This window comes from Copidosoma floridanum, unplaced genomic scaffold (assembly GCF_036245765.1).
Source record: "Copidosoma floridanum isolate Cflo_tuat_1 unplaced genomic scaffold, Cflo_Japanese_pri ptg000024l, whole genome shotgun sequence".
Classification (NCBI taxonomy): Eukaryota; Metazoa; Arthropoda; class Insecta; order Hymenoptera; family Encyrtidae; genus Copidosoma; species Copidosoma floridanum.
In genome coordinates, this window is record NW_028321901.1 from 9,093,837 (window position 1) to 9,119,509 (window position 25,673).

The window sequence follows — 25,673 nt, forward strand, 5'->3', positions numbered from 1 at the left end:
TAGAGAGTCAGCGAAACAGTTTATATATGGGTTGAAAGCGCCATACAATTGGAACATGCCTGGGGTAAAACCTGTAACACTGGAGGAGGCCATTGAAGCGGCTATAGATGTAAATAACGAGTTAAGTTTACGTCAAATGGCACCTAATGATTTTAGCACATATGCAACACGGGAAAGTTGTTTTGGTAAGAGGAATCCAAGGATAGGCATGGTAATGAGCGATGCGCCGGAGGGAAAGAGCGATACGGACGAATGGGATGGCATCAAAGATGTTAAGTGGTGCTCATATTGTCAGGAGCACTGTCTGCACTCTACGAGCGGGTGCGAAAAGCTATGGAGGGACGCGAAGAACGGAAGAATAAAAGACCCCGATAGGCCCAAAACAGAACCACCCAAGAGACTAACGGAGATGAGGGACAAAAATGAAGGAAGACCTGCGTACGATGATCAGGCACCTAATGTGCAGTACAGTAACCCTGACCCTAGAAATTACCATAACAAACATAATAGCTACACATCCAATTATAATAGTTATAACAATAATAATAGAAACTTCAATGGCAACAATAGTCGCCCTCCGGCAAATAATAACAGGAACAATAATAGGGCATTCGAAGAGAACAGGAATTTCAATGGTCGAAATAGGGGAAATAATTATGCACCCAATAATAATTATAATAATCATAATCAGCGACGAGAAAATAATTATAATAATTACGCGCCCGGTAATAACAATTATAAAAATTATAATCAGCAACGAGAAAACAAATATAACAGTTACGCGCCCAGCAATAACAATTATAACAATTATAATCAGGAACAGGAAAATAATTATAATAACTATGGACCCAGGGACAACAATTACAACCTCTACAATCAGAGAGGAAACCAAAATAATCAATACAATCATGAGAAAAATACGAGAACAGACGGGTCACGCGCAGAAAATTTAAACCCAAGCATGCGGGGCCGCGGCCAGACAGGGAGAAGCGTTGGCGCGTGGTAACTGATTTTAGGCAGCTCAACGAAATTACTGTAGGAAGTTGCCATCTCTTACCATTCCAAAGTGATATACTCGAGCATTTAGCGTTAGCTCGATACATTACAGTATTCGATCTAAAACAGGGATTTTTCCAAATAGAATTTCATGAGGATTAAGCACACAAAACAGCATTTTCTGGGCCAGACGGTCATTATCAGTATAAGAGAATGCCAACGGGGTGTACGGCCTCGCCAAATACATTTTTAAGAGCGATGTCACTCGCGTTGGCGGGTCTACAAGGGCATGAAATCGAAGTGTATTTGGATGATATCATGGTGTTTGCTCCGAACCTCGAAGAGCACGGGAGGCGTTTTATAAGACTTTTAAAGCGGCTTTCGGAAGCAAACTTGACAATTGAGCCGAAAAAATGCCAATTTTTGAAACGCGAAGCGAAAGTACTGGAACACGTAGTAGGAAACAAACAAATAAAAACAGATCAAAAAAAAAAATCGAAGCAGCGAAGAAATATCCGAGACCTACGAATGCAAAGAAAATCAAACAATTTCTTGGATTTGTCGGATATTATAGACGATTTATCCAGAATTATGCAAAAATTGCTCAGCCGCTCTCTAAACTCTTGAGAAAAGAAACAGAGTTCAAATGGGAAGAGCAGCAGGAGAAAGCTTTCAAAACATTAGTTGACGCATTATATAGTGAGCCGGTACTTACTGCACCTAATCTAGACAAGCCTTTTATAGTCACAACAGATGCGTCAGACTACGCAATAGGAGCAATATTAAGCCAAGGCGAATTAGGGAAAAATAGACCGTGTAAATATGCTTCACGATGCCTTCGAGGGAGCGAATTACGCTACCCAACGTATGATAAGGAACTGTTGGCTATAGTGTTTGCAAAAGAACAGTTTCGGCCGTACTTAATTGGGCGAAAATTTACAGTGGTCACTGATCATGAGCCATTAAAACATTATCATACATCAAAGAAGCCCGACATAAGATTTAATAGGCTAAAAGCGGAGCTACGAGGCTACGAATTTGACGTAGTATATCAGCCAGGCATTTCAAACAAAGCACCCGACGCACTCTCTCGAAATCCATTAATAGGAGAGGGAGAAATAAACACTGAGCGGCCACGCCAAGAACTGTATCAGCTGGCGGACGAACAGGAGAAAGAAGGACTAGCCGATAGCGATGGGCCTCCAGCGCGCATTTTTAAAGTACGAGTGACCCGTAAACAGCGTATTCGGGGAAATACTAAAAAGGGGAAAATTATTTACTTTGATTCAGAGGATTCAGATAAGAAAGTATAGAGAAAAAAACAAAATTTTGATGGACGGAAAGGAAATAAATATGAAACGAAAATAGATGGTCAAGCTGATGGTGAGGGAGATTCCGAATCCGAGGAAAAAGTAGGAATAAACGAAAAATTAAGCAGGAAAATAAAGAATACAGTGAGAAAAAGAGGTCGCCCAAGAAAGAATATTATAGTTAGCAATTTAAAAACAGAAACAGATACGGAACGCAACGAGATTCCGTCAAAAGACATTATTGTTTCAGATTGCGGAACACCAGTAATAATGAATAGCGAATCAGAAAATCACAGTACGGGACTCGATGATTGGGGCTGGCAGCTGATACAAGCAAGCTTGGCGGCCGACAAGGCGAGGAGAGTGAAAGGCACCCGAAAGTTAACGGAAGCAAATGAGGTAGCTGGAAGCATCGTAACATTTGGAAAAGGTGTTTTCGAAGGCAGAGGTATTAAAGCGTCGGAGAGAGCCGATCAAGCACGAGAAAGATCGAAGGAAGAAGAGAGTGAAGAAGAGACACCTCAGTACGAACATACAGCAAATGAGCCGCTCACTGACGGTACTTATGAATGTAATAAAGGGGAGAAAAAAAACAATTATATAAGGGACAGAATGAAAATAAGCTCGATATGGAAATAGAAGGCACAGGTTCGGATGCATCAGATGATGAAGTTGAAAAAATGACAAGACCAATCGTTACGGCAGGGGATGATCCTATTTCCCAAGGAATGACGGACGGGAAATTAGGTAATATTATGAAAGAACCGGGGTTTCAAAGGGGAGTAAAAACGAAGAGTACACCAGCAGCAGTACTAATCGAGGAGAGAAAACGAAAATTGCGCAAGAGACAACTGAATACATTAAATAGACAAAAGCCGAATTTTTCGATTACGCCGTCAATAATGAGCCCTTCGAAGGAAATAATAATAGCTAATTGTGATACGCCACAAACGTCAAATAGTATAACGGCACAAAACACGGAAGAAGAAGAACGTAGGTCAGCGGAGTTCTCAGTGAGCGCGGAAACAAATTTCGCTCTAACAACAGAGGCAGACAAGGAACCGGATATACACGATTTGTTAGAGGGAAGATCAGACGAACTGCGGGCGCAAGTTATGATCGACGTAAGAAGGCAAGATGTAGAGGGAAGGCCGGGAATGAGGATTGACGTGTGGGAGCCCAACGAAAAGCGCATAAGGCCCCCACCTGAACCACCACCCCCACCAGACCCTTAAAGCCACTGTAAGCCATTGACTGAAAAGAGTACAACGACGATAGTAATAACAATATTGATAATAATAATAATATTGATTGTAATATTGTTAATAAAGTATAGTAAATAATGATGACAGAAGCAACACAGAATGTAAGAACAATTAAGCTAGTACACTGATATAGTATATTTTATAGAAGACAGGATGAACAGAAACATACGTGTATAAATATATGTAGGGAAAAGCGTTAGTTTTTATTAATTCGCGGCCCTCAGACGAGCCGCGAGTGAATAACAAATTATAATTGAAATACAATTGAGAAAATATAAAATAACTGATATCTGCGTAACCAACAGATATTTTGTACAACTAACCCACCCCCTTGTAAAGAAAGAATATTGATTAAATACTTACAAAAATTTAGTTTTCTTAAATTTTTGCGGCCCCCGGACGCGCCGCGAAAAAAAAATGAGCTGACGAAGGCAGGTAAATAAACAATAACGTTAGGACCGAAGAAAAACGGAAACACATACATGCACACTGGTAAAGGCGTGGAGTTATAAAAATAACATGCAACCGATATGAGAACAAAAAATAAAGCATACAAGATGCGCGCGTGGCATTCTCTAACGAAAAATGTAACAATAAGAATTTATAATAAGAATAATAAGAATAATAATAATAATAATATCAATAATAATAATAATAAGAATTATGTAATAATAACGATGAAAATAACAATAAGGTAATTAACAGGTACCATTACCAAAACAAAAGCGAGGAGCTACAATCAACAAAAAATTACATAACACGTATAAAATTATTAACATTAGGCTGCAAGCACGGAAGATACAGGGTGGAATAGACAAAAAAAAATAAACTAAAAGGCAGAGAAGAGTCCGAAAAGAATATCAATAAGATTTTATGTAACACGACTTATTGTTGTTGTTGCTGAACAGAGTGATCCCCTAAAGCAATCACATCCACGGCGTTTAAGACCACCCCTTCCTTCCTCAAAGATATCCTAAAATACCCCACTACTCCCAGCAATTCCACAAAGATCCTTCCAGCACGTACCTGGAGCAATTGAAAGCAATTCTCGTGAACGATGGAGAGTCATGGACTGCACAGTGAACTACCTTATCTGACGCTAGTATCCGGGTGAGCACAAGCAAGTAATGCATTAAAGTTAACAAAAAAATCAACAAAACGGATTACTCAGATACGAGAATGACGTTAGAGAAATAACTAGCAATGCTGCTGAAAACAACCCCAACGATTTCTGCTGAAATGAACCCGTCCAGTACCTCATGGCGTGGGGCATACCGAAGACCCGCGGAGATTACGGTGACGAAAAACTACTAGGAACAGCAGAAAAAAAAAAAGAAAAAAAAAAAGCAGAAAAAAATAAACAAAAACAAAAAATTAAAAAAGATGGGAATGGTGATTAAGTAGTCACCAACCCGGGAAAACATAGTGGCTACGGCACGCAAAATAAAGTGTATGAATCTATAAAAAGCCACAATACAAGCTAGCGAAAAGGGAGAGAAGAAAGAAAATAATAGTTGCAGTGAATGGGCACAAGCACTATCGGATTATCGAAATCTATAAGGCTCCATCATAATTCCCTTTCCATTCATGACACACAAGAACAGAAGAAAGGGAGCGGGAAAATTTTACGAACAGAAAATCGGACAGACTAATATAAGCCAATTGAGCCTCGGGCACAAGATTGACAATCTTCGCAGACTCGCCTCTGTTGGAGTGTAATATTAATTAAATGTGTTAATAAAGTGTACTTATTGAATCACCAACAAGAATGAGAAATATAAAAGAAAAAAAATTATAAAAATAATAAAGACAGAGTAAGAAAACATTAGGCATGTGGCAACAAGGAAGCGTAGTCGTAGTAAAATAGCGAGAAATAGATTTATGTATACTGTATAGCGTGTGAGAATATATGTAAAGAGAGTGCCACACTCGCAACTGAAAATAAGCACACGGTTCTTGAATGGTATAATGCATTGGGTAGCGTCATATTCGAGTAAAGCACCTTCCAGGTACATATATGTGCATGAGCGTAGATATAGGAAAATAAAACGTTAAGAAAGACGACACAACCAACCGCTCTCTTTTCTCGCCCCTTACTCTCTATACTGCGGTTTTTAAAAGATGTCAAAAACAAGAATATACCCGCGGGAATAGAGAAGGATATACGAAATAAGAAACCATTACGGTGGAGTGTATCACCCAGCATACGAATACGAGGAAGTGCAAATAAAAGGAGAACTGTCAGGCTGCAAGGGTTAACCGTGGACGGTAGCGGAAATATTATTGGGCACGGCGGTGAAGTCGTTTGGATTTTTAAAAATGGGGGGCTCCTTAATACTAAATTTGGCTAGAATGCTTACAGGTAGAAGAAACTGTTCCGAAAGTGAAGGCGCAGCAGCGAGTGCAGTGACAGTGCAACCAACAATGCTACAGACCATATAAAGACCAGTCGCGTTGCAAGACCAAGTACGCGTAGCGATCAGAAGTGCACCTTTGGCAACTGACAAAATGAAACGTTCTCGCGCATAAGAGGATGAAAAAAAAAAAAATTTTAATTAAATTTTGTATACATAAATAAATCTAGGTTACGTTTGTTTATTATAATTTAGTTACCATATTTACGAACAAAAATGTATTATGTGAAAATATCTAACAGGCTTGTAGCGCAGCCAACTGTAACAATAACATGAATCAAAAACATTAAAAGAATGATCGAATCAACAGTAGGAGAATAAATAATATTATAAGATACATTATAACATACTGTAATGCCATATTTTACAAGTTTAAATTGGATAACTTACAGTAGGAATAAATAATTAGTTAATAAATAGTAGAAATAACTTCAAGATTATTACACTCTATGAATTTTGAAATAAGAATTTTGCAATATTGCACTATATTATAAAGGAAGAAGAGCGTGAACAAAAACAATAAATGTTTACACAAAAAAAACAATTTAGCGAATTTGTGTATAGGAGGAACAAGGACAGGTTTTTTTTTCTCTCCACCTTTTTACTCCTATGTTAGAAATCTCACATACAATATAAACAACACTAAACGAACATTATTCTAGCATAAACATGTAAATTAAAAAGGGAAATCGCCATCGAGGCCGATAGCAGCGCGGCCTCAGACGTGTCACGTACGACATCATAGCTACACGTACGTGCGCCCCCTCTTTTTGGGGCTTACTACAGATGATTGTAGTGGGAGAGAGTAAAGCGATAAGAAGATAGGATGCTGAAAGCAGCACTCTCTGGCTGGAACCGTCAAGGACGAAGGTCGTACACACGTGACGCACTCTTCTCTCGTTTTTGCATTAATAAAGACGTTGATACTAGTTTCTCGACTATTTACTTCGTGCGCACCTCAAGACCATAGAATTCTACGCAACATAGGAATTTACCATAAATATTCGATTTATTAAAAAAAAATATACGTTCGATCTTTGCTAAGAATTTTTTTTATCTCTGAAAATCTAGAAACTTGGTTGTTATGATAATTATGTGTAATACTAATGACAGGTACAATATGAGTAAGACAGGATGTATTTTTTCTCATTTCGTTAAAAATCCACAATCAATACTCAATTTATTTTTAAAAAAGTAGTAGGTTCGTTCTGTCTAAAAAATTTGCTTTATCTCTGAACGTCTAGAAACTTAGTTTTTATAATAATTATAGGTAATACCAATGACAGGTACAATATAAGCGGGGCAGAAGGTTTTTTTCCTGATTTATTTAGAAATCTACTATCAATACTCGATTTATTTAAAAAAATAGTAGGGTTATTCTTTCCAAAAAGTTTTCCTTATTTCTAACCACCTAGAAACTTAGTAATATGAATTATGTGACGAGCGGTGTTGGCTTAGTGGTAAGGGTGCTTGGTACTGATACAACGCTGTTCTAGGGGTCGTGGGTTCAATTCCCGGTGAATACAGATTTGTTCAAAAAATGTTTTCATCGGTCATCGGGAAAGTTCCAATGTAACCCCGGCTGTTTTGGGGCGGGTTTTTCCGTGGAATTTTCCCTCAGACTAATTCCAGGATTTTTTCCTTGCCCCACAAGTTTTCGGGTTTAGATGAATGCAAAACAGTGTTAGGGCTATAGGTAGGGACTAGCGGACCCGATGCCAGGCATCGATCAGGGATGGCCGGCCTTACCGGCGAGGAGTGGTCCCTGAAATATGGGGCTTCTCCGAAAATACTAATTAGCCTGGATCCGATACTTCGGTAGAGAGCGCCGGCTTAACCAGCGAGGAGTGGACGTCCTGGAATAATGGAGTCTTCTCCGGGGAAAGGCTACGCAGTGGCGAGTGGACCCGATACACCATTGGTGCAGAGAGTGCCAGCCTAACTGGCAAGGTGTGTTCCACCAGAGATACTTACACCGTGCCTATAGATTAGGTATAATATGAGTAAAAGGGTTGGAAATGGATGCGGAAATACACCCCCACACATGGGTGGTGAGCGGGCGGCCCCGGCGACTTGGCTTATGAGCTCTCGCAGTATTAAAAAAAAAAAAAAAAAAAAATGTACTATGTGTAATACTAATAACAGGTACATATAGGAAGGGTAGAACATATTTTTTCTGATTTAGTTAGGAATCTATTATAATCACTCAATTTATTCCAAAAAAAAGTACGTTCGTTTTTTACTAAAAATTTTTGTTACACCTAAACGTCTAAAAACTTGGTTATTTTAATAATTATGTGTACAACAGGTACAAGATGGATCGGGTAGAATATATTTTTACAGATTAAATGTCAAATTTACCATATATTTTCGAATTCTTCGGAAAATTTTTTTATTTTCGGATTACCAATGATGTTTTTCTATTTTCAATTGGTTTAAAACTTTGTTGTTACTTTACTTATATACATTTTTAATGGTATGTTTAATTTAGGTGGTAGTGGCGTAGCCGAGAACTCAGGGTCCCCCTTCGTAAAAATCCGAATGGGGCCCCCTATATATATAAGTGTTTTCATACACTAATAAATGTTATGTAGTAGAAAGTGTGTGAGCGCCCTCTCTTTCGACTTTGCTACGCGTAAGTACGTTCGTCTCGGCTCAAGTGTAGTAGCGCAGTCAGTCACTGCTCAGCCCCTCCTCAGGCTGCACGCAGCAGTAGTAGCGATCCCGCATCACTCTTGTATATTCACTGCATTTATATTCAATAAACGGCTTTCCTGAGTAAATCCACACTCTTATTTAATAACAGGTTATGGGCTTTTCACTACCATAGGAAAGTATTTTTTTCATTTTTTTTTAATCTTCGCCAGCCCAAGTGCTAAAGTGCAAAACAAGTTTAAAAATGGAAAATGATTTAGTGAGAATTGCTAAATTAAAAAATATTGAAAATTGGGGGATGTGAAAATTTCAAGTAAGAGTGATGTTAATATCGCAAGAAGTGTTAGATGTTGTCACCGGTGTTGAAATGAAGCCTTAAACTCCTGGACAAGAAGCAACTGCAACTCAACAACCAGAGTTTGAAAAGAAACTCAAGGAGTTTACCAAGAAGGATGAGATTGCTCAGAAACTCATCGTCACTTCAATTGAAAGACAACCGATGACCCACATTTTGAGTTGCCAATTTGCAAAGGACATGTAGGATAAGCTCCATTTTATTTACGAGAACAAAAGTGAAACTAGTGTTCATTTATTGCAACAAAAGTGGTTCACTTTAATACGAGATCCAAGTGATGATATTGCCACGCACATTTCAAAAATACAAGGCTTGTGCAATACGCTGAGATTCTTAAAAGAAGATATCTCGGACAATATGTTGATCACGAAAATTTTAATGACTTTGCCATCAAGTTATAATCATTTTAAATTAGCATGGGACTCGGCAGCATTGGATCAGAAAACCGTTGAAAATCTCACGTCGAGGTTGATTGTGGAGGAAACAAGGATGGCAGTTCAAGAAAATCCCGAAAATAACGCATTCTACGCAGGCAACAAAAACAAGAAACACGCGAAGAAAAACGCCGAAGCGAATAAGAATTCCTCGAAAAGCGAACCGGGAGAAGATGACAGAAAGAAGAAAGGCTGCTGTAACTGCGGCAAGCTTGGTCACAACAAGCGGGACTGCTGGGGTCTTCACGGAAAGCCAGCCCAACAGTCGGGTACTTCGAAGCAGCAGCACATCGACGACAAAGATGGAGACGGCGCATTTATAGGTACTGTGTTATTTTCGCGCGACGGTACTAACCAAAACAAAGTGTGGCTTCTCGACCCGGGAGCGTCAGAGCATATGTCGAATAGGCGCGAGTGGTTTGATAACCTCGAAAATGCTCATGTGCGAATTTGCCTGGGTGACGGTCGTTGTGTTGATGCTGTTGGTAAAGGCCGCATTAATATTTTAGCGTTTAACGGAAAGACGTGGGAAAGAAAATATCATTCGAACGGTTTACATATTCCCGAAATAAAATTTAACCTTTTGTCGATGGGATCAGCTCTTGCAAGAAATATAGTTTTTGAATCTGATAATAAAAATGCGCGTTCCGTAAAAATGGTGAGATTGTTTTGACCGGAAATAAATCTGACAAAGAGTCCATTTTCAAGTTAAATATTAAAATCAATAACTTGGAGCAATCTTTCGTGGCGGAACAAAATGTAAACAAAAACAAAGGCTCGTTGCAGCTTTGGCACGAGCGCCTCGCGCACTAAAATTTTTCACACATAAAAGGTTTCTTGTACCGGAACGGCATTAAGGTAGAAGAATCACCTTTTTGCGATGCATGCGTGTTAGGAAAAATTCACAGGAGTCCTTTTCCAATAAGCGAAACTCGTACGACTAAAGTTGGTGAAATTATACATTCTGATCTTTGCGGGCCTATGGAAATAAAGTCAGTTGGCATTTCACGATACTTTTTATTATTCAAAGATGACTTTTCAAGCTACGTTACCGTGTATTTTATAGAGCATAAAAGCGAAGTGAAGGATTATTTTATAAATTTCATGCAACGATTTGAGAAAGAAGCAAATATGAAAATAAATATTTTTAGAACCGCGAATGGTTTGGAATTTGTAAATAAAGAGCTTGATGATATACTGTTTAAAAACGGAATCAAGCACCAGCGTTCAGTAGTATATACTCCCCAACAAAACGGCAAGCCCGAGCGCGAAAATCGGACGCTTGACGAAGCGTCGCGCACGATGTTGTTGTCCAAGAATTTACCAAAACGCCTATGGGCTGAAGCTGTCAACACGTCGGCGTACACTTTGAATAGAAGTAGAAAAACAAGCGTGCCTAACAAGACTCCATACGAACTTTGGCATAATAAGAGTAAAGTTTTTAAATATTTTAAAGTATTCGGCACTGAAGTATATACACATGTAAATAAAAATCATCGTCAAAAATGGGATGCAAAATCGAAGATTGGTATTTTTGTTGGTTACGACGATTGTATAAAAGGCTACCGAGTTTTGAAAAAAGTAGAGCAGAAAAACACCGAGATGTTTTATTTAAAAATGAATTAAAAATTGATAATTTTGAAAAGAATTCCGAAAGCATGTATGCCTATGAATTTTGTACTTTCGAAGTGCCAAACAAGAGTAACGAAAACTTTACTGAGGAAAACGAAAATATCAATATTTCTGTTGATGCGCAAATGCCTGTAAATAAAGAAGAAATTAAAAATCTGCAAAATGATAATTTATAAAATGCTAATATGCAAAATAGTTTGGAAAATGTTTTGAATGAAAATGTTCAAGAGCCTGAAGAAAGGCAAGAAAATAGATATAACTTAAGAAATCACGACAATATTTAACCACTTGATAGGGGCGAAGCGATATACAATTACACCTTTGATTCGGAAGATATTGATGAACTATTTATCGCGCAAATGGAAGAACCGAATAATTACGATAAAGCGATTAAGGACAAAAATTCCGATGCGTGGATGGTAGCTATTAAGGAAGAAATTTTAGCTTTGAGTCAAAACAAAACTTGGATATTAGTAAATTCTCCTTCTAATGCTAAAATTTTATCCAATCGCTGGGTTTTTAAAATAAAAGACAATGCTAATTGTGAAGATCCAAGTTTTAAAGCTAGGCTTGTTATAAAAGGATATCTTTAAAAGGTAGACATTGATTATAAAGATATATTCAGCCCCGTAGCACGATATAATTCGATCCGCGTTTTCTTAGCTATAGTTTCCTCGCATAATATGTACACAAAACAATTTGATGTAAAATCCGCATTTTTGAATGGCGAGTTACAGGAAACTATTTATATGAAACAACCCGAAGGTTTTGAAGACGGTACGAATAAGGTTTGTTTACTACGAAAAAGCCTGCACTGATTAAAGCAATCGGCTAGGTGCTGGAACACAAAATTTGTGGACTGCTTAAAACGATTTAATTTTCATCCAACCGATGCAGATCCTTGTGTTTTTATAAGCAAAGGATCGGAAGATAAATCAATTTTAATTATTAATGTTGACGACAGAGCTATTGCTTGTAAAAACGAGAAAAGAATTCATGAATCCCTAAAATATTTAAAAACTAATTTTGATATCAAAACAAGCGATTTAAAAATATTTTTAGGAATTGAAATTGATTATTTATCTGACCAATTTATGCTTATTCATCAAAGATCGTACGCTGAAAAAATAGTAAATAAATTTAAATTGCTAGATGCAAATAGCGTACGCGTACCAGCCGATCCTAATAGTTTTTCTTCTATTTATGAAAATATTAACAAAACAAGTTTAAATGTACCGTATACAGAATCAATCGAAAGCTTAATGTTTCTATTAACAGTTACACGTCCAAATATTACTTTTTCAGTGGGAGTTTTTAGCCAATATGCTGAAAATCCATCAAAAATTTACTGGAATGCGATCAAACGAATTATTAAGTACATTAAAGGTACATTAGGGTATGGCCTTATTTATAAAAGAGCAAACGATTGTTCAAAAATACTGGCGTTCAGCGATGCTGACTATGCAAGCGATCATTCAACTCGAAAATCTGTTTCTGAGTTTATATTAAAATTAGGTGATAGCCTAGTATTATGGGACTCGCGTAAATAGAGCACTATTGCTCTTTTAACTACAGAGTCTGAATTTGTAGCTGCATGTACTACGGCTCAAGAAATTATTTGGATTGACCGATTAATTAGAGACATATTTTGTAACATCAAAAAACCAATGTTGTACGTCGACAATCAAAGTGCGATAAGAATTATTAAAGATTTGCGCTATCACTGTCGCACAAAACATGTTGATATAAAATACAAATTCATTCGCGAAAATTACAATAATGGATTATTTGCAATTGAGTAAGTGTGTGTACCAAAGATCAACAAGCGGATATTTTAACTAAGGCGTTATCAGTAAAATGTTTTGAATATTTAAGAGGGCTAATTGGCCTTAGCCTTTAAATGGTTTACGTATTTTTTGTAAGACATGCGATATAATAAGAACACAAAGAAAGCTTGCACGCTTGTCTGTTTCTAAGTGGGAGTGTTGTATAGTAGAAAGAATATCAAGCGCTGTAAATGAATAAAATTAGATGTGAGGGCATTTTGCCCTACGTGAGCGCCCTCTCTTACGACTTTGCTACGCGTAAGTGCGTTCATCTCGGCGCTAGTGTAGTAGCGCAGTCAGTCACTGCTTAGCCCCTCCCCAGGCTGCACGCAGCAGTAGCGGTCGTTCGATCCCGCATCACTCTTGTACATTCACTGTATTTATATTCAATAAACGGCTTTCCTGAGTAAATTCACACTCTTATTTGATAACAATAAAACTTCGCAACATATGGCGTAATTTGCATATCATGTATAATTATTGATATCTATTTATTGATAAGATGAATTAGTAAAAATTATTTGGGAAGGAAAATGTTATGTTATTTAAGAAAACATATATAGATTGATTTAAATAGGATCAATTTTATTTACATGCTTCAGCACTAAATGTGTTACGAGTAAACTAATGTAAACTAATATATTTTAATGAAATCTTTCTGAACGTTTGGCATTTTTGTTTGCAAATTCTTCAATAATTTTACTTATATTAAGTTTCTTTGCTCTTTCACATTCTATGGCCAACATAGCTAAACCTGCTAATCTTTCTTGTGTCATTGTGCTGCGTAAATAATTTTTAATTATTTTAAGCTTAGAAAAAGATTGCTCTGCTGAGGCTACTGTAACGGGTAATGTCATAAAAAGTTTTATGGCTACTATTACTTCGGAAATATTACTTAAAAAAGAAGAGTGATTTTTTATCAAGTATTTCAGAAGATCACTAATTGACATATTATCTGACATGTTTTTTTTAATTAAGTTTCGAAGCGATCATAAATGATGGGAAAAATCGCATGTTAGTTCTTCAGAATAAAAGTTTATCAGCTCTTGCGATGCTGTAAGGAACTCGTTGTCTCCCATGCTTTTAAGATTTGCTGAAAAAAGACAACGAAACAGTTGGCTTGCTGCTTTCATTCCTTTAAATCGGGAATTCAGTTGTCCAATAATTATATCTAGGTGAGCGTTAAGAACGTGAGCTTCAAAAGAAGAAGAAGATGTTTCGCATCTTTGATTGTTTCATGTGCTGCTAATTCATCAAAAAAACATTTTGTTCGTTTAGGTCTCTTTTCATGGATCACGGCCTCTATACCCTAATTTTCAGCTACAACTTCAGCTTCTTTAATAACGCTGCTAAAGTTATTTTTCAATCCTTCAATGTTTAGAAGAGATATCTTTAGTAACTCGGTGGCATGCAACAAATCAACTTTTTTTGACTGCAATTGTTTTGATACTAAATTTGTCATCTCTAATATTTTACACTCCATGACTAGAAAAACTATAAATTCAAATTCATTCATATTTTTGTATAAAGTTTTCGCATCATCTCTTGTCTCTTTATCTTTAGATGTCAAATTAATTTTGATCAAACCTTTCAAAATTTGACTGTAACCTGAGCGACAAGCATACACAGCATCATGCCTAGATGACCACCTTGTTGTGCAAAGTTTTTTTAAAACAGGATTTTTCAGTGATTCTGCAGACATCATTTCAGTTAATATTTCCCAACGCTTTATACTGATACTAAAAAATGCATACAGTTTTTGAAGGATTTCGTAGTAAGTTTGCATTTTAACGACAGATTTAACAGAGTCTTGTAAAACTACATTTAAATTGTGGGCTAAGCAATGTACATAATGAGCTTTTGGTTGTATATTTTGTATTCGTTTTTTTACTCCCGAATAAATGCTGCTTATCATACTGGCTCAATCATAACCTTGGCCGCAACAATTTTCAATCAATATATTGTTATCCCCTAAAATTTTTAAAATTTCAATTTCTAGTCCAAGAGCACTTTGATCTATAATACGAAAGAATCCTAAAAAACTTTCTTTAACTACTAAATTGCAGAGATTAACATCATTGTTATATTCGATGTTAACATACCGTATAACAACGCTCAATTGGTCGTGCTTAGCTATATCTTGGGTTGTATTCAAAATAATTGAATAAAATTGACTATCTTGAATATCTTTAACGATCCTTTTTTATAGTAAACAAATCAATTTATTTTGTATCTCCGGACTTAAATAATTCACTTTTTTATGCTCTGAATTTAATAAATTATATAGTACAGCATCGTACTTGGCTAAAAGTTCAATCACAGACAAAAAGTTACCTCTGTTGTGCACATCATATTCATTCAGCTTCTCTTCACGGTGTCCACGAAAAGCTTAATTACAACTTGCTAACATCAAAATAACGTCAATAATGCGTTCTAGTACCTTTTTCCAAAAATTAATTTTTTTTTTTTAGTTCTATATTTACCAAGCTATTAATAGTTTCCTTGTTTTTCCACAAATCATAATTTACAGAAGATTCAGAATGACACTGACTGTTTGTGTGTTTTTTAATTTTTTTTTTGAAAGATCTTGCCAGTTATTTATTCCTTTAATCCATTCAGATCGAAAAGATGGATTTGTTCGATCTCCGAAAAGCCAACAATGCTTGCAATAAACCTTATCGAGAACTTTAGAGTAGCATAGCCACAACCTTGGTAACCTTAGACTAGAATCATTTGTTTCAATCGTATAATAATCTACGGAAAAGCTTCTGTTATGGGAGTCCTTGGGAAACGGCACGTTAGGCTTACAAGGACCATAATTTATTATATCTTTTTTTAATTCATCACTTGAAATTTGTGAACTCGTATAATGTCCTCGATCAGAAGGAAAAGAATGATCAGTCTGCAATAATTGAATTGAATCATCTCGCTCATATCTGCAGTCAGTGGTTGATTCCTGCCTATCATTAATTTGTTTCTCACTATTTAAATTTTGAGCAGTGTTTGATTTTCGGAAAGAAGAACTGTTTGCATCTACATTTGTTTCTGAATTTGAATTAACATTATCTTGAGAATCGGATCAGTTTATCGAAATAGAAGTATTGGTTTCACCATCATCAATTTTTATTGGTGTACTGTCTGTGAAAAAATAAAAGTGACGTCCGAATAAAATCCAAAGGTGACAATTATACGAGCACATGAACGCAGTTACGTACGCAGAACACGCAGTTTTAGATTTCAAGGTAAATATTAGAAAGAGAAAGACACATAGTTGGAAAAGATAAGTATTGAATTGTATGTAGAGGCTTTTGTTTTGATTTGAGTAAGTCTATGTATAGCTGATAAGAATGGCTCAGCCCAAGCATATGTATTAAATTTGGAAAGCCATTTGATAATAAACCAATTTGTATGTACGCATTTAATAAATAAACGTGCATGCCCTTAAAATAAATAACAATACCTTGAGTTTTATCAGGCTTGGTGATCCATGAAGTTGATTTATGACTGTACGTCTTAGCTTCATCTTCTTTCGCCCTTTTTGATTTACGCTTTTGCGCACCACTTGCATACGTACGTTTCATACTTTCACTTATCGCGATCGAGATGTCAGGGTGCAAGCATAAAAGCACAATCCCACTTAGACTTGGAAGGCTTAAGAGCGAGAGAGATAACATAATGTACAAGCTTCCATGCGTATTACGCATTGCGTAACAGTAACAGTATGGAAGCGCGAAAGTTTAAACATCTAATTCAAGCATATATGAATAGTAAAAATTTTAAAAATGATTTGATACGTCATAAGAGATACTGGATAAGATCTGTGGAGTCATTGAGGATTTATTTTAATTATGAAAAAAAATTTTGAGTCACTTGGGCCCCCAGGGCTCCCCCCCCCCGCACCGCGGGCCCATCAGCTACGCCACTGGTAGGTGGAGTAGATTATGTTACTTTAGACGGAAAATGGAATTTTATTAAAATGATAAATTTTATTAGAAAAATGATTTGTTTTATAATTACCAAAAATTGCCCTTACTTGTGAACGTCCTTGAAATTTTTATCTCGAAATCTAAAAACAAGTAGGATAGAAGCCACCATTATTGATTACGGATCAATTATTTTTTTTAATCGATAGTATTTTTGGGAAAACCTTAAATTTAAAGGTTTGGAAAAATTTCCTCAAGTCTTTAGTCGTCGGAACTTAGTAATTATGTTTACTACGTTGACTCTTAAAGACATGTGCATGATGGCTGGGACGGATTATATTTTTTTACTGATTAAGTGAAGAATTTACGATTAATACTGCATGCAATCGAAAAAATTTACCAGTTTTTTGAGTATTAAAATTTTTTCTTATTTCTGAACACTTTTAAACTTTGTAATTGGGTTTATTATGTAAAATTATAATGGCAGGTACAGTTTGGTTGGAGCAGAAAAGATTCTTGCAGTCATAGTAAGTAGTTTATGTTAATTACCTAATTCAAGTAGAAAAACTGCATTTTTAATGCATTTCAGGAATTTTTATAGAGTCTGTAGGAAGAATAACTTTTTTTATTTCCTGTTACAAAATAATTTATTGTTGTGTGTTTTGTTGCTGTCATTTACCGTTTTGCTGGGCTAAAATTAATAAATGTTGTATGTGTCGTGATACTTTAAAATATAATCTCATTGTTGGAAAAATTCGGTTTTTTATCCCTATTATTGTTTTATAAACTTTTGTATTGTTTAAAGGGGTTTTTAACCCATTATGTACTTTTTCTAAGGCATTTACGATGCTTTATCAACTGTCCTTCAATTTTCAAAAATGGTCTGGGTGAGGGCTCGAAACTTTAGACTCATTCTTGAACGGTGATGTGTACTTTGGGGTGTCCTGGAAATTAATATTGTCCAACTCGTTACTAGCAAATATTGCATAGATATGGCCTTAGATCCACGAGAATTTCCTTTGCACCACCTCTCTGCCAACACTGTTGCGAAATATTTTTCTTCTGTGGCATACGCTTGCACCCTCTGCAGTGACATCACACTGCATGACATCATGTTGCGGCTGCCAGAGATCAGAGCGGACTTTTCACTCGAGTACCCACCCGATGCCTTGGAAAAAATCGCTGATGATACCGTTCTCTAAGGTGCCACTTAAGTAGCCTTTTAGACGCCCGTCCTGTAGCGAACCTTGTCTATTTGGCCAAGGTGGTTAATGTTCTGATCTCACAAAGAGTGTATAGATACGTAGAGACTAACAACTTACTCTCACTCATGCAATCAGGTTCCCGGTCAGGCCTCAGCATACAGATGGTTAAAGATTACGGAGGATGTATGCTTAGGCATGGATCATGTGGTTGTTAACGGTCTTGGTCTCGTTCGATTTCAGCCCAGCCTTTAACTCGTTTAATCAGACAATTTTACTGCGTATAATGGGTGAGATGGAGTGTTCTACCAAGACAATATGGTGATTTCATTCATACTTCTTAGAATGCTCTCAAATGGTGCTTACGTCCAAAAGGGGGCGCACTAAATCCTTGACAAATATATATGCGGAGTACCACAGGACACGTCTACAGGGCCTACTAGGACCGTGCAACAGTTTGAAAGAGCGCCACCACTGGCGATAGTCGAAGTCACTAGACTGGAGATAATGTGCGGAAGTGACAATTTTTTTAAATAATTTAATCTTACAAATCTATCGAGTTAGAAGATATTTAAACAAGTAATAATAAATTTTTTATTAAGTAGTTCATTGTTTTTTTTGCAAGTGTTGGTAGGTTATTATTTTTCCTTCTAATAATCTACATGAAATAATAATTTCAACGATTTACCTTCAAACAGAAAATTCATACTCTACTTTTACTATCCTAACATAATTATTTAAAACATTCACAGATAATAACTGTTAAAACACAATTAAAAATTAGCCATGTAAGTTGTCGTGTATTATCTCTGGTCCAGTGAATTCGACTACCACCAGTGGTGACGCTCTTTCAAACTGTCGCACGGTCCGAATTATTTTTCTGATCTTTATAACCTTAGGTATGATATTTGCTAACTATCCTCAAATCTATATTCAGTGCAAGCCGTGAAATCTTCCTCGGACAATCGGTCTCATAAACGAGGACATTGCGCGTGTTGTACGCAGGTTGCTAGATAATGCCCTGCAGTTGCAACTCGGCAAGATGACCTTATTTGGCATATGTCAATAGCTGATGCGTATAGGCAAGGCTGCTTGGTCACCAATGCTGGCTGGCAGGGTTGTGGTACAAACGGTCAAAAAAATAAAAAAAACTTGGCGTCATGATCACGCGAGACTTGACTTGGAATGCCCACGTGTTGCTTATTTGTTCTTAAGTCCATGGCATGTTATATAGACTACTGCCAGGATAGGGTTAATTCTTTGAACCACTATTACACCGTTATACCAGGGAAATAGAACGTGAAAACATATTTCTTGATGTTACACTATTTCATACTATTATAATTTACTGTGTATTTTAAAAATAAATTATTGCTAAAACTTATGTTAATTAAAAAATTATGTCACTGCTAATCTGTTTTTACCATACAGTCTTTACGTCCTTGGCATATTAAATAAATTGTGTTACAATCAATCAATCACTTGCCTAACCTCGGCTCTCAGCTCGCTTTGACTTGCCCCGCCAAAGATCGAATGAACACCAAACCAAGTAAGAAAGTAAGATAGATACTGTAAGTATGAAATTTTCTCAAAGGAGAAACACTAATAATGGAATAAGTATATTTACACGGTAATGTTTGACTCCACGCAAAATTCACAGGTTAATGTTATACGATTGTTTAAGAGTACGTAAAATAATGCACATAGCTCCTTTAAGAAATAACGCTACGCTGCGTTTAGCGTTGATTATTCTCCTAGCAAACACTTTTTCTCAAAATTTCTTGTAGAAGTCTACCAGATATCTACAAGAAATCTTGAGACAATGTGTTAAATTTGGCTGGTTAAATGGTCAGTGTACTCGCTACCCTCACATCTTACGTATAAGACTTTCTTATTAATTCATAAATTAAATTATTTTTCAATACAATATGGTTTTATCTATTCAACCTTTATGATAAAAGAAGAGCAAAACATGTACATTCGAGGTGAGACACATGGATAAGGTTTTAGTTTCAGTTACTGCTGCGTCATGCTTTTTTATGTTACAAAATAGCACTAAATTAGCGACATTTTTTTATTACGTCAGATAGTAAAGGTTTTAGTTCTAACTTGGCAACTTCTTTTACTATTGTACAGGCTCTTTCAAGATAGTACACTGAGAAAAGTGGTGATAAAAAAAGTAATATAGCTATAAGAAAATTTACTATATTCTTTAAAAATGCGCTGAGACATAATCACCATATTATTAAAATTACTATGCTACATAGTTAAACCAGATTGTATTAAAATTTACTATCGTAATTTTTACTTTGTTCAGAAATCATTTTTATATACAAGTAAGAGAAGAAATAGTATATTACGCATCAAGGAATAAAACGATGTCATTTTCTCCCGGGAAATAGGCGTCACATACCGGGAGTGAATGGCATGCTTTTATTCCCATGAAGCGCATACTTTTTTTTACCATACCCGGCCGAAAGTTCGAGCACTTCAGTCATTTACTTATCATTATTAGTAGGATCGAATTAAGTTGTCGACAAATGAAATTCAGACTAGCTCGAAATAAAATTTGTTGTAGAGAATTAAACAATGCCAATCGATTGTAATAAAATCGAACAAAAAATATTTTCCGCTAAGGCTTGAAAAAAAATGGCAAAAATGGTAAAACACGGTTTTTAGCGTCGAAAATGAACAAAAAGCCTTAAAATAAAATAAAATATATATATATTTAGGAGTATACGTGGCAAAAAGACGAACAAAATGAGCTCTGGTCAATTACAATTGGTCTAGTGGTTTCCCCGCAAAACGCAAAAAACCTTGTTTTTTGAGCCAATATTAAAAAATTAATAACTCTCTTTCGCATAAACACTAAGAGCTGATATTTAGTAGAGTTGTAGCTTCAGTAGTCTTTAACAACCACACCAAATTTCAGGAAGATCAGATGGATCATTTTGGCAAACCGCAGCTAAATGCCAAAAAAGGTACTTTGGCAGTACGGCCTAAAAAAAGTTGTTGACAACGTTAGATGCAATTTCTTCGCGGGATCGTATTCTTTAATACTAACTCTACAAGTTCCTAAAGTATTAAATTCTTTTGCTATGTGGAAGTTGCATAAAAAAATGATAAACCTAATAGACCCATAAACCACATCCACTCTCTGAAGCTTGACTCCGGTGTTATCGACCGATTACGGTCAAACTGCAAGTGCTCTTAAGAGTAACGATATCTAGGAAGCGAATAACCAACTTCCACAATGTGAAAAAATTTGATACTTTGGTAACTTGTCAAGTAAGTATAAAAGAATATAATACCGGAAAAAAATTGTATCCAACGTTGTAAATAACTCTTTTTAGGCCGTATTGCCAAAGTACTTTTTTTTGCATGTACCTGCAATTTGCTAAAACTATCGATCCAATTTTGCTAAAAATTAGTGTGGTTGTTGAAGACTACTAAAGCTACAACGCTGCTGAATTTCAGCTGTTAATATTTATGCGTAAAAGAGTTGTTAATTTTTTAATGTTCGCTCAGAAAACGAGATCTTTTGTATTTTGCGGGGAAACCACTTGACCAATTGTGATCGACCAGAGTTCATTTTGTTCGTCTTTTTGCCACGCAAACTTTTATATATATAATATATATAAAAAAATTAAATATGTATATATGGTTTTTTTTTATTTGTAGGCTTTTTCTTATTTCCGACGCTAAAAACCGTGTTTTACCATTTTTGTCATTTTTTTGTGAAGCCTAAGCGAAAAATATTTTTTGTTCAAATTTATTACAATCGATTGGCATTGTTTGATTCTCTTGCATATTTTTTGTAATTTTTTGTTTGTTTTTCATTTTTTTTTATTTTTTTTATTTTTCATATTGTAACTATATTTTATAATTAAGTTTACCAATACTGCTTATCATAAATTGTAAATTACAATGTATCTTCAAGAGTTACTTTATGTGTGTTCTCTGTACTGCTAATTGAGGGCCAGATATGGCATAGCCACAAGGCCTAAATAAAGAATCGAATCTAATCTAATCTAATCTAATCTAATCTAATCTCTACAACAAATTTTTCTCGAGCTAGTCTGAATTTCATGAAAAATTACCGACATTTCAGCTAATTCGATCCCACTAAACCTATGACAAAGACTTCCTGTCACCTAACAGGTAATAATATTTTTCATTTTTCCGTATGTTACATAGTAAAAATCTACTTTAGAATGTAGGATATTTTAAAACGATTACAATAAAAATTATTATTTTATATAATAAAAATTACATTATCACGATTTTTACTATGTAAGGCATAGTTATTTTTATTATGCTGCGTAATGATTTTTGCATGGCTGCTACATAATGATTATGTAATATATAATAAAAATTACTGTAATCGTAATAATTTGCGTTATCGGGTAAGTATGCCTCAGCTTTCCTAAAAATATAGCAATTTTTAATATAGCTATAATACTTTTTCAACACTACTTTTCTCAATGTTGTCACGTCTCATCTCGAAAACGTTTCTACATCCTAACGAATACATCGACGCACTCCTACGCCAGTGGATTTTACAGCTGGTATCTATATGTTCTATTCAGATTCCAAAAGGTCACGTGACTCTCGCGATATTTATAGCCAATCGGGGGAAAAATAAGACAGGCCTTATGCGTGCAGTTCTATTTTTATTTTTTTTACACGTTCAACGATTGTAATAAGATAAAAGCCTTTCGATAACACGTTTTTGAGGAGATGACAATACCTTAGCTATTTTTTCCCAACTCAATTAGTCCTTGGCAGCTTAAAACTTTTCTTTGAAAGTATGAAAACACATTTAACCTTATCAAAATCCTGCTTGTTTTCCTATAAATAGTCGGGAACAGGAGAACTTTGTACAGGTTGAATGTGCGTTTTCGCACTTTCAAAGGAAAAATTGAACCTGCATAAGACTAATTAAGTTTGGAAAAAATAGCTAAGGTATCGTCATCTCCTTGAAAACATGTTATTCAAAGGCTTTTATCTTATTACAATCGTTGAACGTTTAAAAAAAATAAAAATAGAATTGGACCCATACGGCCTGTCTTATTTTTCCCCTAATTGGCTATATATATCGCGAGAGTCACATGACCTTTTGGAACCCCAATACTGTTTTAAGGAGGCTCCATCACCTACTGCGGTAGTCAACTCAGTGACGATCGATGCGATGTCACTAGATAAAAGCTTCCTTTTATACTAGTGTTATGTTGATAATGAAGTTTGTTTTATTTTCAACTGAATCCACTTGCTATTATACATAGTTTACTATATATTTATACAGTCAGCTGTCGAATCATTAAATATTAATGATTGCCGTAATTTACTGCGTTATAACCCAACATATAAATATATTTGTAAAATCATTACAATATTTTTCATATTATTTTGCAAATTCAAATTTTTTTTTATTGCGCGAGCTTCCTATACAAATGCACTCATCGAACGTAATTGCAGACCAAAATAGTATTTTAACTATTTTATCAATTTTTTCATCGCCAACGCCTATAAAGTCAGCCGGTTTCTTAAAGATTAGAATGTCCGGGTTACGGTAAGTATATTTTTTTGCTTGTACATTCTATTTTAGTAGTTTAATAGTCAAAAGTTTGCTTCAGGCTTTCAGCCATAAGAGACTGTGTTAAGTGAGCTCGAAAAGTGCTGACTTTAAATTGAATTATCTCCGGATTTTGATCGCCAACCCATAAAAATAAAGATACCATTGGATTCAGCGCGATCTCAACTTTAATAATATATCAGTCAAAGTTTTTGTACATTCCGTGATAGAGCCTCCTTAAAGATGTTTATGGATGTCTTCAATTCAAACACCTTCATAAATAATATTGTTATTTGACTTGATTATTTAATTTCTTTATCCAATGCATATGTATTAGTTCAAGTATTTAAATTAATAAATTTCAACTACAATTGTATTTTAAGTGAATCATTTAAAACACACTTATATTTGATTAAATGACTTGAAATACTTTGAGCAAATGTATTAGGATTTTAAATACATTATTTGAAATACATTGATCAAACATAAGTGTATTTTAATTTTTTTGAGTTTAAAACGTTTTATTTTAAATATTTTATTTGAATAGTAAGTATTTATTAAAATCATTGCAAATATTGTAATTAAAATTTGAAGTAATTGTTACTTGCTAAGAAAAAAAGATAATTTAAATAATAACGCACTTAATTAATACAAAATTTATTTTTTTGTCAAATCAAATAGAATCTTTTTTTTCAAATTACGAATTCGACTGTGCCCAAATCTGAGCACATTCTAATGATAAATTTGAGGTCTATTTACAAAGTCTTATCACATATTTTGAAATTATGCAGAAGAAAAACATGCAGGAGCAGAATGCCATTTATTTTACATTACCTCTCATTTAGTGTTGAATTTTTTTTGCTACAGAAAATGATAACATCATTGAACAGACTGCTTAGGCATGCAGTCACATTATAATTTTAAAAAAGAGAGTACTTTATATCGAAGTCAGTTGATAATAAATGACTAATTGTAATGACTCATTATACTCTTATATTTTTATGATAAAACATTTTTGTGAGTAAATCTACACATTCTTAAGACTTTTGACGAGTTGTGAAAAGTTTTAATATTCATTCTGCATTTGGGAAAAATCATTGTATCTATTTCAAACATGGAAGTGAATTTCACAAAAACAAATTAACTGAATCAAAATCATTTGTTGAGCATGCTCGTTCTTCATTTGGCATTTTTCAACACAATTCCTAATGTAACGTTTCAATGTTATTATTTTATTGTGTCTTTTTTAACTTAATAGAAAATTTCCTGAAACATTCCTATACTACCAGTATTACTATTTGAGGAAAACAAAACTTATTTTAAAACTTTGTAATTTTTTTTCTTATATAAAATAATAAGTGTTTATTGTATAATGGAAAACTTAAAATCTTTCTGAATCACTTCTATGAACGGTATTTAAAATAAAAGCTGTTAAGGTCAATGTACCAATGCTTGGCTACTTTATTAGGCCTATTCCTAAAGTACTCTATAATTCTTGAAACAAAAAAGGACAATTTCAAATCTTACTGGATATTATTTGATTGATATGACACTATTTTAAGCTGTACCCCGAAGAAAATAAATTTTTTGCTAACACAGGAAAAAAGTTTATATTTATTATTTGAATTGGTCGAATGTCCCAATTCTTGGCCACTGTAGAAAAAAGTTGTTCGTGTGGCTGAAACTTCAAGTCCCAATAATTGACCATTCATATGAATTGTACACAATTTCGTTGGACAGTTATTAGGATGCACCAAAAGTGAGGTTACGTTGACAGATGATCCAAAAAGCCTGGCCAGTGCATAAAAGTGACTTTCTAGAAACACTTTTTTTTTTTAAATTTTGAGATTAAAACAACATCGAAATAACTTTCAACAATGAAGTGTAACATAATTTCTAGACGTGAATGTTGAAATAATAATTTTTATAGCTGCAGAAATTTGTGGAAAGCATTAAATTATGGTTGTGGCCAGGCTTTGGGACCAATTTTTTGGTGGCCAAACTTTGGTACATTTATGGGTTAGATAATTTTGGCATTGAAAATTCATCTCCCCCAGACGTTATTAGACAATAACATTGTTGACTA

General features: G+C 35.0%; 1 protein-coding gene across 2 annotated transcripts in view; it reads right to left on the reverse strand.

Annotated features, from left to right (window-relative positions):
* The window catches only part of Eif4g (eukaryotic translation initiation factor 4 gamma), a 763,642-nt gene that overhangs the window by 737,040 nt on the left and 929 nt on the right, over positions 1 to 25,673 (reverse strand). The window lies entirely within an intron of this gene.